Raw genomic sequence first — 13,477 nt, forward strand, 5'->3', positions numbered from 1 at the left:
GAGCAAGCTTTAGGTTTAAACTGAAAATGTCTGACATGGAAAAGAAAAGAGAAACACATTCTTTTTATTTCACCATCTATTTCCATTACTTGTCAGATAAAAAAATATTAAATTATTAGAATCATTATGGTTGCAGTCAATTGATTCAGACATATCAGGCTCATGTTATTTGTACCTCATATACATTACTTATATATTTTAAAAGAAAATATTTTTGCTCAAGTGTTAAAAATAATCATCTGGAATATGATACCTGATATCACTGAATTATCACAGAAAATAACATTCACACTTAGTCTTACAGAATACAATTAATGGTTAGTAACAGATGTTCAGGATATATACCGTAGCCCCATGGATATGTAGAGATGATTTTTCTTCTGCTTTATGAAGTTTAGACTGGTCCTTTTGATATAGTCTGAAGCATTCAGATAAAAAGCCTGGTAACATATGCTTGCTACTGAATTCCTCCCAACCCCCTTCCCCCTCTAGCAGCTAAGGACTCCAGAGAGGCAGGACTAAAATGCAAGAACACATGCTGAATATCCACTGGGATACTTTTTTCCTCATACATACTAATGAAGATTGAAGTGCAAGAAAGACTAGATATCAAATTCTGATAACTAATGAAGATTGATGTTTTATTATAGATTTATCTTGAGAGACTAATTTAGGAAAATTCAGAAAAAAGTAACAAAATATACCCAGATTAAAATCACGAAGGTTTAGAAAGGTTATAATTTAGTGCAAATGTAACCATTCTTATGCAGTTAGCCAGTGACATCAAGGGTTGAGATCTTCATGGGGATGCAGGTACCAGAAAGCTTCATCAGGTCCTCAAATCCTTCTTTAAAAAAATCAAATCTAATTGATATCTGCCACAGGGTGAAAGCACAGGGTAACTTAAGAATTTGCAAAGGGTGGCCAATGTGTTGGGACAGAGCAGCAGATAGAAATCATGTGTAATGACAAAAGACACCACACCACGGCAGCAAAGCAATGAACAAATCTCTTTTCTGCCATCCAGTGGTTAATCCAAGGTTTTTTAGAACCAGATTTGATTAATTGAATTTGAATTTGAATTTGAATTTGTGTTTATTTGTATGCCGCCCTTTTCCCTGGGGGGACTCAGGGCGGCTCACAATCAAAAGGAAGGGGGGAAACATACTTTTACATATAGACAGTACATAATTAAAACGCAACATTCATACCATTCGGGCGGGTCACAATCTTTAGCCCCAGGCCTGACGGGATAGCCAGATTCTAAGGGCTGTGCGGAAGGTCTGGAGGGTGGTGAGGGTACGAAGCTCCACGGGGAGATCGTTCTGCTACTGATGCAAATAACTAGTACCGTACTATTCTATTCCCAAGAGGTTGTTCTTACTCTAAACTACTGCCTTCTCTTTCTAAAAGTGACTTTTATATGCAGATATAAGAGATGAAGTTGGCAAAGTAGGAATTAATATTGGTCAAACCAGACAATACTTTTGCATACCACTGAGAAAAGAACACTATAGAGTTTATTGGCAAAAAAAAAGGAATGCATATGCTTACAATTGTTTGTGTGTGTGATGCGGGTATGCATACATGTATATGTGTATACACATACGCTCTTATGTGTTTGTATCTATATTGGTTTATGCCTGTTTTCTGATAGAGGCAGATCTAATCTACATGAAGCCACTTAGTTGGCAGAGGAATCTACAGGGTCCAGCATTTTTATCAAAATGATGAAAGTAGTATCATGCTTTGTGACCCTAACCCTGCTTGTTTTGTACATATGATGTCATAATGCAAAGGAATAAAAGACTTGTATCAGGTCTATGTGACTCTGATTCTGTCATTGATTTTTCCCTGATCCTGCTCTCCCCTTGTAGCTATTGTAATTGTAATTGTATAGCAGTTTCAAAATGACAAAGCTTCTGCCATGACCTAATTCGAGAATACAGGGTTCAGTTATTACAACCCACCAATTACAGCTGTATTTTAAATTTGACAGAAAACATTGGTACCAGAACAGACCTCTCTGTAATTCTTCAACTGACCACCAATATTAGAATGGAAGGAGACATTTGAAAGATTCACTTTAAGATCCAGAGAAGCTACATTTATCTCCTACAGTTAATTTTCAATATAAGAAAGAAAAAGAAACAATCTTGTATGTTAAGGTGAAATAGTTCAGATGCTTGGGAGAACAATGTATTACTGTTTTTCTTTGCAGAAATATATCTTTTCTTCTTTTGATTTGCCATGCTGGATTTCAATAGAACACTTTAAATGAGAATGAGTTGTATCTTAGTTATCAATAGCTCTGTTCTGTTCTTCTTTTAAAATCTTTAAGTTTATATCTATACTGACAGTTGAAATAGTTTGAGATTGTGCCTAAAAGACAAATACTGTTGTACAAGAAGTACAAAAACATTTAACTTAAAATCAAGGCTAAAACTAAGATATTTATTTCATTAGCTTTATTGTGTGCCACCCAATTTTTTTAAAAAAATTTTTTTTCATAATATAAACAAAACTCACATTAAAATAATAAACAAAAATATAAAAAGTCATGTGTCCACCATTTCCACCCAACAAATATCATCCTTCAGTATAAGTCCTAACTGCAAACACAAGCAATAGAAAATAATCCAACCAGTGTCTTAAACTTCAAAAGGGCTGATTTTAACAAACTCAGGGAAAGCGTAGGAAAGATTCCATTGATGAAAATCCTAAATGGGAAAACAACTCAAGAAACATGGGAAACTCTGAAAAATTCAATCATAAAAGCCCAGTCAAGCAGATACAACTGAGAAAGAAAAATAAGAAATCCAGGAAGAAACCAGCATGACTGCACAAAGATCTCTCCCTGACAAACTGAAACACAATAAGGACCAATACAAAAAATGGAAAAAGGGACAAACTAAGAATGAGTATCAGCAAATAGCCAGAACATGCAAAAATGAAGTCAGGAAAGCAAACGCTCAGAATGAACAAATTATAACAAGTTATAGCCCAACATGCAAAAAATACCCCTACCATAAAAGACTAATGAGAAATAAAAATTAAAATAAGCAAGAAAATAGTAAGAGAACACCTATCTGACCTTTATGAATATAAATCACCAGGACCTGATAGATTACAACCCAGAGTTCTGAAGGAGCTGGCATATGTTATCTCAGAACCATTGCACAATATCTTTCAAAAATCCTGGAGCACTGGTGCATTACCAGAGGATTAGAAAGGAGCTGATGTAATTCCCATCTTCAAAAAAATGAAAAATAGAAAAAACAGGTCCAAGAAACTACAGGCCAATCAGCCCGACATCAATACCTGGGACGATTCGGGAAAAGATAATCAAAAACAGATCTGCGAACAACTAGAAGCAAATAAAGTTATAACTAGTAGCCAGCATGAGTTTGTTAAAAACAGATCATTCCAAATCTCATTTCATTATTTGATAAATTGACTAAATTAGTAAAGCAGTGAAATGCTCTGAACATAGTGCACTTAGACTTCAGTAAGGCATTTGACAAAGTAGATCCCAATCTATTTCTTGGTAAGCTAGAAAAATGTGGAATAGACAACATCACCACCAAATGGATTTTTAGTTGGTTGACAAACCTTAATGAGTAGGCTTAAAGGTACTATATCCACATGGAAACAAGTAAGCAGTGAGGTACTACAACATTCTGTATTAGGCACCTTGTATTCTTCAATATATTCATAAATGACTTAGATGAGGGAATAGAATGGAAACTCATCAAATTTGCAGATGACACTAAACTTGTAGAAATAGCCAACACTCCAGAAGACAAGCTCAGGATCCAAAAAGATCTTGACAAACTTGAACAATGATCCCTATCCAACAAATTGAATTTTAATGTGAATAAAAGCAAAGTTTTACATATAGGCAGGAAAAATCAAAGGTGTGATTAGGTGACACCTGGCTCAAAAGTAGTAACTGTGACATGGTCCTTGGAGTTCTAGTGGATCATCACTTGAATAAGAGCCAGCAGTGTTCAGTCGCTGCCAAAAAAAGCTAATATAATCCTGGGTTATATAAACGGGGGCATAGAATCAAGATCACATGAAATATTAGTACCACTTTATAAAACCCTAATAAGACCACACCTGGAATACTGTAACCAATTTTGATCACCATCCTACAAAAAAAGATGTTGAGACTTTGGAAAAAGTTCAGAGAAGAGCAACTAAGATGATCAAAGGCCTGGACACTAAAACATATGAAGAACGGCTGCAGGATCTGGGTTTGGCTAGTCTAAAGAAAAGGAGAATTATGAGTGACATGATAGGAGTATTCCAGTATTTGAAGGGTTGCCACAAAGAAAGGAGGGTCAATTTATTTTCTAAAGTACCAGAAGGCAAGACAAGAAACAATGGATGGAAACTGATCAAGGACAGAAGCAACCTGGAATTAAGGAGAAACTTCCTAACAGGGAGGACAATTATCAATGGAACAGCTTGTCTTCAGAAATCACTGGAGGTTTTTAAGAAGAGATTACACAGTCACTTATCTGAAATAGTATAGGTTCTCCTGCTTGCGAAGGGGCTGGACTAGAACACCTCCAACGTCCCTTCCAGTTCTAATTCCTATTCGCATTCCTATACCCATTCCATTCCATTCTATTCTCATAATTACTCTCCTGAAACCTAGGAAGAAGGGCAAGAATGGATGCCTATGAGAATGACAATTAAAGCATGGGCTAGGGATTTAAACTGATTGGTTCCAATGTCCTATTAGTTGAGAATTTCATATACATAGAACTTGGTCCAATTTGTTTTGCTCAGATGGACTGATGAATATAGGAGAAGGTCGTCCTCAGATGATCTTTCTGTTTCTGCAGAAAGGATAAAGGAAAAATGTCCTCATTTGTGGATAGTCTGTGTGTGATAAAAATAATGGTATGTATATTAATTAATGAAAATCAATTAATTGTATAAATGGAGTACCTTATTTTACAAGCATTTTAATTCCCACCAGTGATTATTAAATTAATTAATATGCATATCCTGAGCTGTTAGATGAGTTGGGAGGTGGGGACAGTGAAGTATGATTTCTGGCATAGATATGTTTATGTTTGGGTCTCTCAAAAAGTGACATGCACATTCTTACTGGATAAACACAAATCACTAGGATTGATTTCACCAGAGCTCACAGTCTTTGATTGACAAGGAAGAACATTTTCCTAAGCGGAGTTTAAAGAAAACATTTGCAAAACATTCTGAATTGCACACATTAATAAAAATGTTCACCAAGTGGGCTAATTTGTTTCCTAACAAAACAAGTTTCTGCTTCTCTGCTATTAGTGTAAAAAGACATAAATTTAGATGTTTAAATTTTAATATATCTCCAAGAATGCTTTAGGAAATTAAATTTAAAAATCAATATTTTATTGTTATTATCAAACTTTACAATGTCACTAGGAATGTATCTTCATTATTTATACAGGATTTATAGTTCCTGAAACTTTTCCTGTGTAAATATCAGTATAAACTGACCTAATTTGCATCTCTTGGACGAATATGCAGATATAAAATTATCTATTAACTTTCATGTCCACTGAGACAAATATGCATATTTTAAAAGGGAATACAACTACAAAGACTAATTCAAAATATCTTTACCTATATCTATATTATATTAAAATGTATGAATTTTCAAAAATGCAGATTAATGCCAATATAGTATGGAATAACTTTACAGATTAATGAATCAGAAATTGATTCATCTAGGCATCCTTACTCAGACAACAAATTTGTTGAAGTATGTCCTTCTTAAGAATATTCTTTCTCTTGCCTTTACATTTACTGAAAGTATACACACAAAACTAACTTTCCTCATCAGACCTGGAGAAAGACAGAATACTCTCCATGTTGTGAATCCTATTGTGTGGCCTATTCCGAAGTTTATGTGGAAAAAAATATTAGAGTTTTATGATCAGAACTGGAGAACAGAAGAAAACAGAGATATTCTTTCAGTGAATCATTTTGTAGAAATAAAAAAATCACATTTCGGAATTGTAGTTTTGAATCATAGAACATTATGAGAGTGTTCATGAGTTTGCTTTACTAAAAAAAAGAGAGAAATAACTGGATCTTATAGAAGAGTCTAACTCCCTGAGGCTAGGGGTTATAATTTATGTACATTTCTCTCTCTCTGACTATCTTTCTGTATGTGTTTGTTTGTCCATCCATCCATCCACCCACCCAGATGTCAGTTGCTTATTTTCGCTTTCTTTGAAGCTCTCCAGCAACTGCCATAACCAGGAAGAGGGTCATTTAGGATGGGAAAAGTGTGAAAGAATGTTGTGGGGAAATTGGGGAGCATGGACATTAACTTTAAGGATGTGTCAAACCAAGCCATCTTCCTGCCTTCAAGGACCCCAGCCCTTGGAAAGGAGTTTATAGTAGTGCCTGAGCCAGGTTCCCAAAACATTGGAACAGGACCTGATTGTAATTCTCTCACAGGAGGGAGGGTTTTGGACATTGAGGATTGCTTTCATTATATGATTTTCACATGGCTTTTCTTCAGAGCTTGCATTTCGTATGCTGCATTTAGCATATCTAATAAAATTAACTTTTATCTAGGGTCATTCTTTCCTAGGAAGCAGGCTATGGCCAGTTTGACAGTAGCAAGCGCTGCTGTAGCAGTCAACAAAGAAACCAATATCTACCAAGGTGACTGAGCAAAAAATGACAAGGCATGAAAGTGGCTTAGGCTAGAACCTGCGGAGGCTCCCCTGCCAAACTGCATTTCCCTAAAGAGGAGCTCAAAAGATTGGGGAATGTGAGCATCGGGGATGAATCCCCAAAACTCTGGTGCTTGCTTACCCTGGGGATGAAAGATGAAGAAGTGTAGGAAAAAGCCCTTGGTGTAATGTGCACCCAGGGAAGCTATGCAATCGGGAGACAGGAATGAAGTGGCAGTCAGGGTAAGAATTTCAAGGGGAGCTGGAAGAGCAGGAAGACCTGGTGGAACAAGCCCAAAGGATATTAAGATATGCCTTTGGAAATCAGTGAGCCAAAGAACTCCTTGTCCAGCTGGCTAACCCATATTGGGAACAGTAAAAGATGGTACCGAAGCTCAGGTGGCCATGGGATGTGTGTGTGGCAATCTCCCCTGGACTCATTCCAGCCCAAGCAGTCTCACTACCAGCTGCTCAAGTAGTGCAGCCTCTTCCACAAGGGGGAACACTCTTTCCTGGCTTTGGGCTTGAAATATGGAGCAGACCCAAAGCAACTGGGGTTTTTCCTCATGCACGTGTGTAACTATATGCAGGAGTATGGGGCAGATCTGGCTACTGAAGCAGCCCAGGTCAGATGCATAACTATGGCAATGGAAGGTTTGAAGGTTTTGAAGGTTTTATTCGACTTGGGCGGCTAACAAAACCAAGGGAGGGGGGGGAAGACAATACAAAAAGGAAAACCACAAAAAAACCAGTACAAAACAGTCTAAAAGGTCTCAACACACATACCCATTCGAATAGGGGATGGGACTCAGCAGCCCCAGGCCTGCTGGAACAGCCAGGTCTTGATGGCTTTACGGAAAGCCTGAAGGGTGGTGAGGGTCCGAATCTCCACAGGGAGACCGTTCCAAAGGGCCGGAGCAGACTTGAGGTCACAAGGGCGTGAGTGACTGTTGTGAGAGCCTCCCGGTTCAGGTAGGGATGCAATTGGTGTACTAGGCGAACCTAGGCAAATGCCCCCCCTGGTCACAGCTGACAAATGATGATCTAAAGTCAGCTGTGGATCCAGGAGGACTCCCAAATTGCGAACCCTATCTGAGGGGCGCATAATTTCACCCCCCAGCCTGAGAGTTGGAGAACATAGCCAATTTTTGGGAGGGAAAAACACAAGCCACTCGGTCTTGTCAGGGTTGAGAGCCAGTTTGTTAACTCCCATCCAGACCCTGACAGCCTCCAGGCACTGACACATCACGTCAACCGCTTCACTGAGTTGGCACGGAGCGGACAGATACAACTGAGTATCGTCCGCATACTGGTGATATTTTATCCCGTACCGCCAAATGATCTCACCCAGCGGCTTCATGTAGATGTTAAACAGGAGGGGGGACAGGACAGAACCCTGAGGCACCCCATATTTAAGGGGCCTAGGGGTCGACCTCTGCTCTCCAACCAACACCGACTGCGACCAGTCCGAGAGGTAGGAGGCACCGCAGCAGACTGGATAGTCTTTCTTCACAATAACGACTAGTAAGAGCTCTGAAATTTCAATCGATTCTCAATGGCCCTGTGCAAGCATTTTGGAGATGCACTCACCAAACAGAAAGCCTGAACCCACATCAAAACCATCAACCAGAGTCACAAGGGGCGGCAGCTTACAAACAAGAGTTCCATGAGCTGGCATGTTGGCTGGCAGATTGGCCAGAAGACATCCTAATAGAATGCTTCCAAGATAGAATCAACAATGATGTGCACAACATCTGTATCTTGTGGGGAGCCCCTGCACCGTCCACCAGTGGTATTTGTTAGCCTGGAATGTAGAAATCTACCTGGCCAGGTCCCACAGCAGCAACACCCGCAGATGGTGCCACTTTCCCTAAAGTGATGAAGGATGCTCCAAGAGTACTTGGATGCAATACCAGCCCCAAACATTAATTCCTCAGATGCTTTAAGTGTGCTAAGGAAAAACACCAGGCCATCGACTGCTGACTCACCAAAGTAACCCAAAAGCCCATAGCAATATAGGGAAGAAAGTGTTAAAGACCATTCCAGAGAGAAGAAACACCAACTTCGACAATGACCCTCTAGGCTAATGCCTTTGAAAAGGAGGGCTGAATGTCAGCTGCCTATCTTCGCTTTCTTTGAAGCTCACTAGCAACTGCCAAAACCAAGGGAATGGGGACATTTGGGATGGGAAGAATGCTGGAGGTGTGAAAAAATGTTGTAGGGAAATTGGGGAGTATGGACGCTAACAGGAACCAGAGCTGTGTGTATGTTAGTGTGTGTGTGTGTCTATTGTATATATTCTTCAACTTATGATGACAACTGAGCCCAAAATTTCTGTTGCTAAGTGAAATAGTTGTTAAATGAAATTTGCCACATTTTATGACCTTTCTTGCCACAGTTGTTAAGTGAATCTCTGCAATTATTGAGTTAGTAAAACATACTTGCTAAGTGAATCTACTTCCCCGTTGACTTTGCTTGTCAGAAGTTTGCAAAAATTGATCACATGACCCCAAGACACTGCAACCATCATAAATATGAGTTAGTTGCAAATTATCTGACTTTTGATCACATGATCACAGGGATGCTGCAATGGTCATAAGTGTGAAAAATGGTCAAAAGTTACTTTTTCACTGTTTTTATACATTTGAACAGTCACTAAATGAACTGTTGTAAGTTGAAGACTACCTGTAGATGATTTAAAACATATCTTTCTTTTTTTAAACTCATCTTTAAAAGTCCAGAATCTCTTGTGAACCTTAAAATAAGAAAATACAATTGAAGAAACATTTACATACGTTATGTATATATTCAGGGAAGCAGACAGTAGAATTAATCAAGTGTTCTAACTTGAAAGCAGAGTACAGCTCTTCTCAGTAAAGTAAAATTAAACTTCAATTAGTATCGGCTAAAACATTTGTTAAATTATATTTTAAAAATTGACATAAAATTAAATCATAGAATCTAACAATTGAATCCTGAGCTATATTATATTGAAACAACTTGGGATCTTAAATAGCTTAATGCACAACTAAGTTTTCTGCATAACATCTACAATAGCAGATCATGCAAACCACGATAAGATACAGATCTCCAATAAACTGTGAAAAAATAACAGAACAGAATAGGGATAAAATGATGTAGCTGATAATTGTGGATGTTTGCTTGCATAAATACCAATGAAGCATTAATGACTTAAAATAGAAATTAGAATGAACCACAAATCCAGAAAGATACTAACAATGATCAAAATCATCTCATTAAAAACAAGCTAAAAAACCCCACTAAATTTGAAAACGAATAAGGAAAATATGGTCCAAAATCAGTGAGAAATATTTCAAGTTATATTATATCCCTCTCAAAAAATAGCATCCTCAATATGGACTCAACTATAATATAGAGAATGCCCACCAACCTCAATTTTTTAACAGCTAGACCAAACAATGAGGACAAATGTATATTTGACAAGTACACTTCTGACAAAACAGATGCAGAAACAGAACAACTTCAAGGCAGAAGAAAGGGCATCTCTGAAAACATGAAAGTGTTTCAAAATCAACACAATCTCCTTCAAACAAAGAACATACTAGTGCCATCACAATATTTTCAAAAAGTAGGCGACGTAATCAAGAAAACACTCTAAAATCTAATTAAAAAATACAAGGTCACCATATTGTATGAAAGATAGTGGATGAATGCTCCTATGCTTCTATAACTACCCTAAAATACATAAACCTGACATATCACTTCATAAAATTGTATCAATGATAATTAATTAATGTCAATTGCCAGTCAGAAGACATGATAAAACTACATTAATTTCACAATATACAGAAAAGTTAACTCATAATTTCAGTTCTGATACTGTACACTTTTTAGCTCAAATTAGATCTAAGAGTGCAATCTTACCATATATATGACAGTTTGGCTCAGATCCTCAATCTGATATACTCATGCCAACTTCAATACAATATAGGTAGCATGGAATTCTTTCACCAGAGCCATCAGTCCACGACTTCCTGCCATAGAAAAGACAATCTATTATTCATTTATTGACTACAATATGTTCACTTATACCACTTGGAAGTATTGCATGGAATCTGATACATATTGTTTAACAGAATCAGAAAGTATGCAGTCCAATGGTATTTCAACAGTGCATTTTGTTCATTCTCAACATATAACTGATTATATATATATATATATATATATATATATATATATATATATATATATATATATATATATATATATATATATATATATGTTTTCTTATTTGTGCTGATAAATAAATAAAGGGAGACTAATATAGATCTATTTCAAGCTATTTAGCTCTCATCAGCTAGCCATACCCTTACTGGGATTTGAACCTGGGCTATATTGCACACTAGGCATACTAGGCAGTTAGCTTCCTCCCATAATTGGGGCTTACCAGGGGTTGTAAAAAATCTAATATATGTGTGTGTGTGTGTGTGTGTGTGTGTGTGTGCGCGCGAGAGAGAGAGAGAGCATATATGTATATCACACAAGGCATATATATTAATGAGTGACCATTATTAATACAGCTTGTATCTATTTCTTTTCATTTATGATAAAAATATTTTATTTATATTGTTTTAAGTAGCATCTTAAAATTATTTCATGCCCAAGAACACCTATACTTGGCTTCTATATTTAGCTCAATAATCTTTAATAAAAATGTGTAGTCATGTATTTCATTATTACTTCTTTTTTAAATAAGAAAATCAACTGCATAGAAGAAAATATAAGATATATGTGCAACATAGCTATATAATATGAACGACGTTTCTCATATACCGCTGTGTCATATATTTTATTTCAGGAATGGAGAAAAAAGATAAAATGTTTTTGATGATTGGGAGGTGAAGTAGAGGAACATAGTTTAATGTATATAATATTTACTTTGTAAACTTCCTGAACTTCAGATAAAGTGACAATTATCCCCCCGCCCCCACTTTCCAGCTTTTAAGAGGTTTTGCAATCAATTGGCAAAGCACCTTGCGGCTTTCAGTAAATGTTCTGTAGTCTAGAACATTCACAGAAATATGCTACAAGATAGCCAATTTTCTTCAGGAAACAGTGATGTGGCTTGGAAGCCTGAAGAACAGGAATATGCATTGATCACAATGAGGCATTACAAAGTTTTTCAAAACAAACATAAAAGGCAAATCAATTGCTTTTCCTCACAGAATTTTCCACTCCCAAAAAGCAACCAAATATCTTGTTCCATTTTCATAGTTTATAAATGTCTAAGGGTAAGGGCAATTTAATTCAGCAATTTGTTTTATATAGTGGGGCTATCTTCAAATCATGACTAGGTAAGAGTTTAGTCTACCGTAAAGTGCATTTGCTCAGAATCAGGTCTATCAGGATATTGGAAAGCCTATTAGTGTCCAGATCACCCCTACAAAAATGTTTCGCTTTCGGGAAATTATTGTATCAACATTCTGCTTTGGGACAGTTATTAAGCTTTAATACTGGACTCATTTCATACCCAGTGTTGCCCCAACTAATGTATGGATTTAAACACTACATTTTTCTATGTGTGTCTTTTATTTACAGTAATATAATAATAAAGTACAGCACAGTAAATTATATACAGTGTAAGGTTTCCTGGAGTTTGTATCACAACTAAAAATAAATAAAACAAGAAAATTAAAAAAAAGATTAACAGAAAGCTAAGTCTATATTAAGACACATACACAGGTTAGGTGCAAAGAACCCTAGTTATAACTTTGTAACAGAATAATAAAAAGCCAAATTCATGAGAAAATTCTGCTTTTTTTGACACAGACCAAATTATAGTCCGCACTGGTGAAATAAATAATCACATTCATTTTCAGGCTTTGTAACTGCAAGTGGAAATAAAAAAAAAATATTTACACTGAAGTTCAACACCACATTTTAATTTCTAAACCAGCTAAGAAAACAATTATAGAGGTCACAGTTATCCTATTTATCGCACATTCTCCTTCTTCCACATGATTAGCTTGCTGGGGAACACCTGGTTTTGCAGAAGGCGGACAATTACACTAATTCTTTGTAAAACAATACCAAACACTATAACGATAAGAATGAAAGGTCAATGTGCTCCTGCTGATCCAAATTTGTCTTCAATTCCCTTTCCCATCTTCCTCATTATCCTGTCTGGAAAGGTGTGCAAGTAATCCCCTTGACTGCCCTTGATGTCAAAGGTGCTTTATGATTCCCGACAAAGAAAGTGTTAGCTGCAAGTGATGTGAATAAGTAGCAATTTGACCTTCTGCTATCAGCTGGACTACAGGAAGACTGAGTAAACCTCAAACAGCGTAGTAAAAATAGAGTAGAGATGGTATAAAATTGGGTTATTGCATTATTTGTCATCATTTAGAATTTCCTCCTGGGGCCATTAGAATCATAACAATATCCTTAAATGTCATCTTTCTCACCAGGATGGACATTAGAGTCCTACAGAAAAACAATGCATTTAGAAATTATGTATTATGCTCAAGAATAATGTTAAAATCATAAACAGTTAACTAACCATCAAAATAAGAAATTACACGCACACGCACAGACACTTATTTCCCCCCTTCCCATTTTTATGTCCTGCAAACCTTAAAATAGCTCATGTAAAGCATAATGCTAACGAGTCATGTAAGCTACTGATCATTATAGCATCAGAAAAAGACAATATTTTGTCTTTCCCTTTGGATTTAGAGTGTGAATGGTGAAGCAAAAGAGAGTGAAAGAGTGAAACATGAAAAGCTTGATTTGTT

At 36.7% G+C, this 13,477-nt stretch overlaps 1 protein-coding gene across 9 annotated transcripts in view; it reads right to left on the reverse strand.

The window, feature by feature from the left end:
* The window catches only part of TENM3 (teneurin transmembrane protein 3), an 836,795-nt gene extending 826,098 nt beyond the window's left edge, over window positions 1-10,697 (reverse strand). For all 9 annotated transcript variants that reach the window (XM_087724561.1, XM_087724557.1, XM_087724558.1 and 6 more), the window contains exon 1: window positions 10,608-10,697. The gene's annotated coding sequence lies outside the window, so the exon portion shown is untranslated. The remainder of the gene's footprint in view (window positions 1-10,607) is intronic.
* Between the last annotated feature and the right edge of the window lie 2,780 nt (window positions 10,698-13,477).

The sequence above is a fragment of the Thamnophis sirtalis genome, unplaced genomic scaffold, assembly GCF_051295495.1.
Source record: "Thamnophis sirtalis isolate CommonGarterSnake01/CBP01778 unplaced genomic scaffold, rThaSir2_p1.2 scaffold_10, whole genome shotgun sequence".
NCBI lineage: Eukaryota > Metazoa > Chordata > Lepidosauria > Squamata > Natricidae > Thamnophis > Thamnophis sirtalis.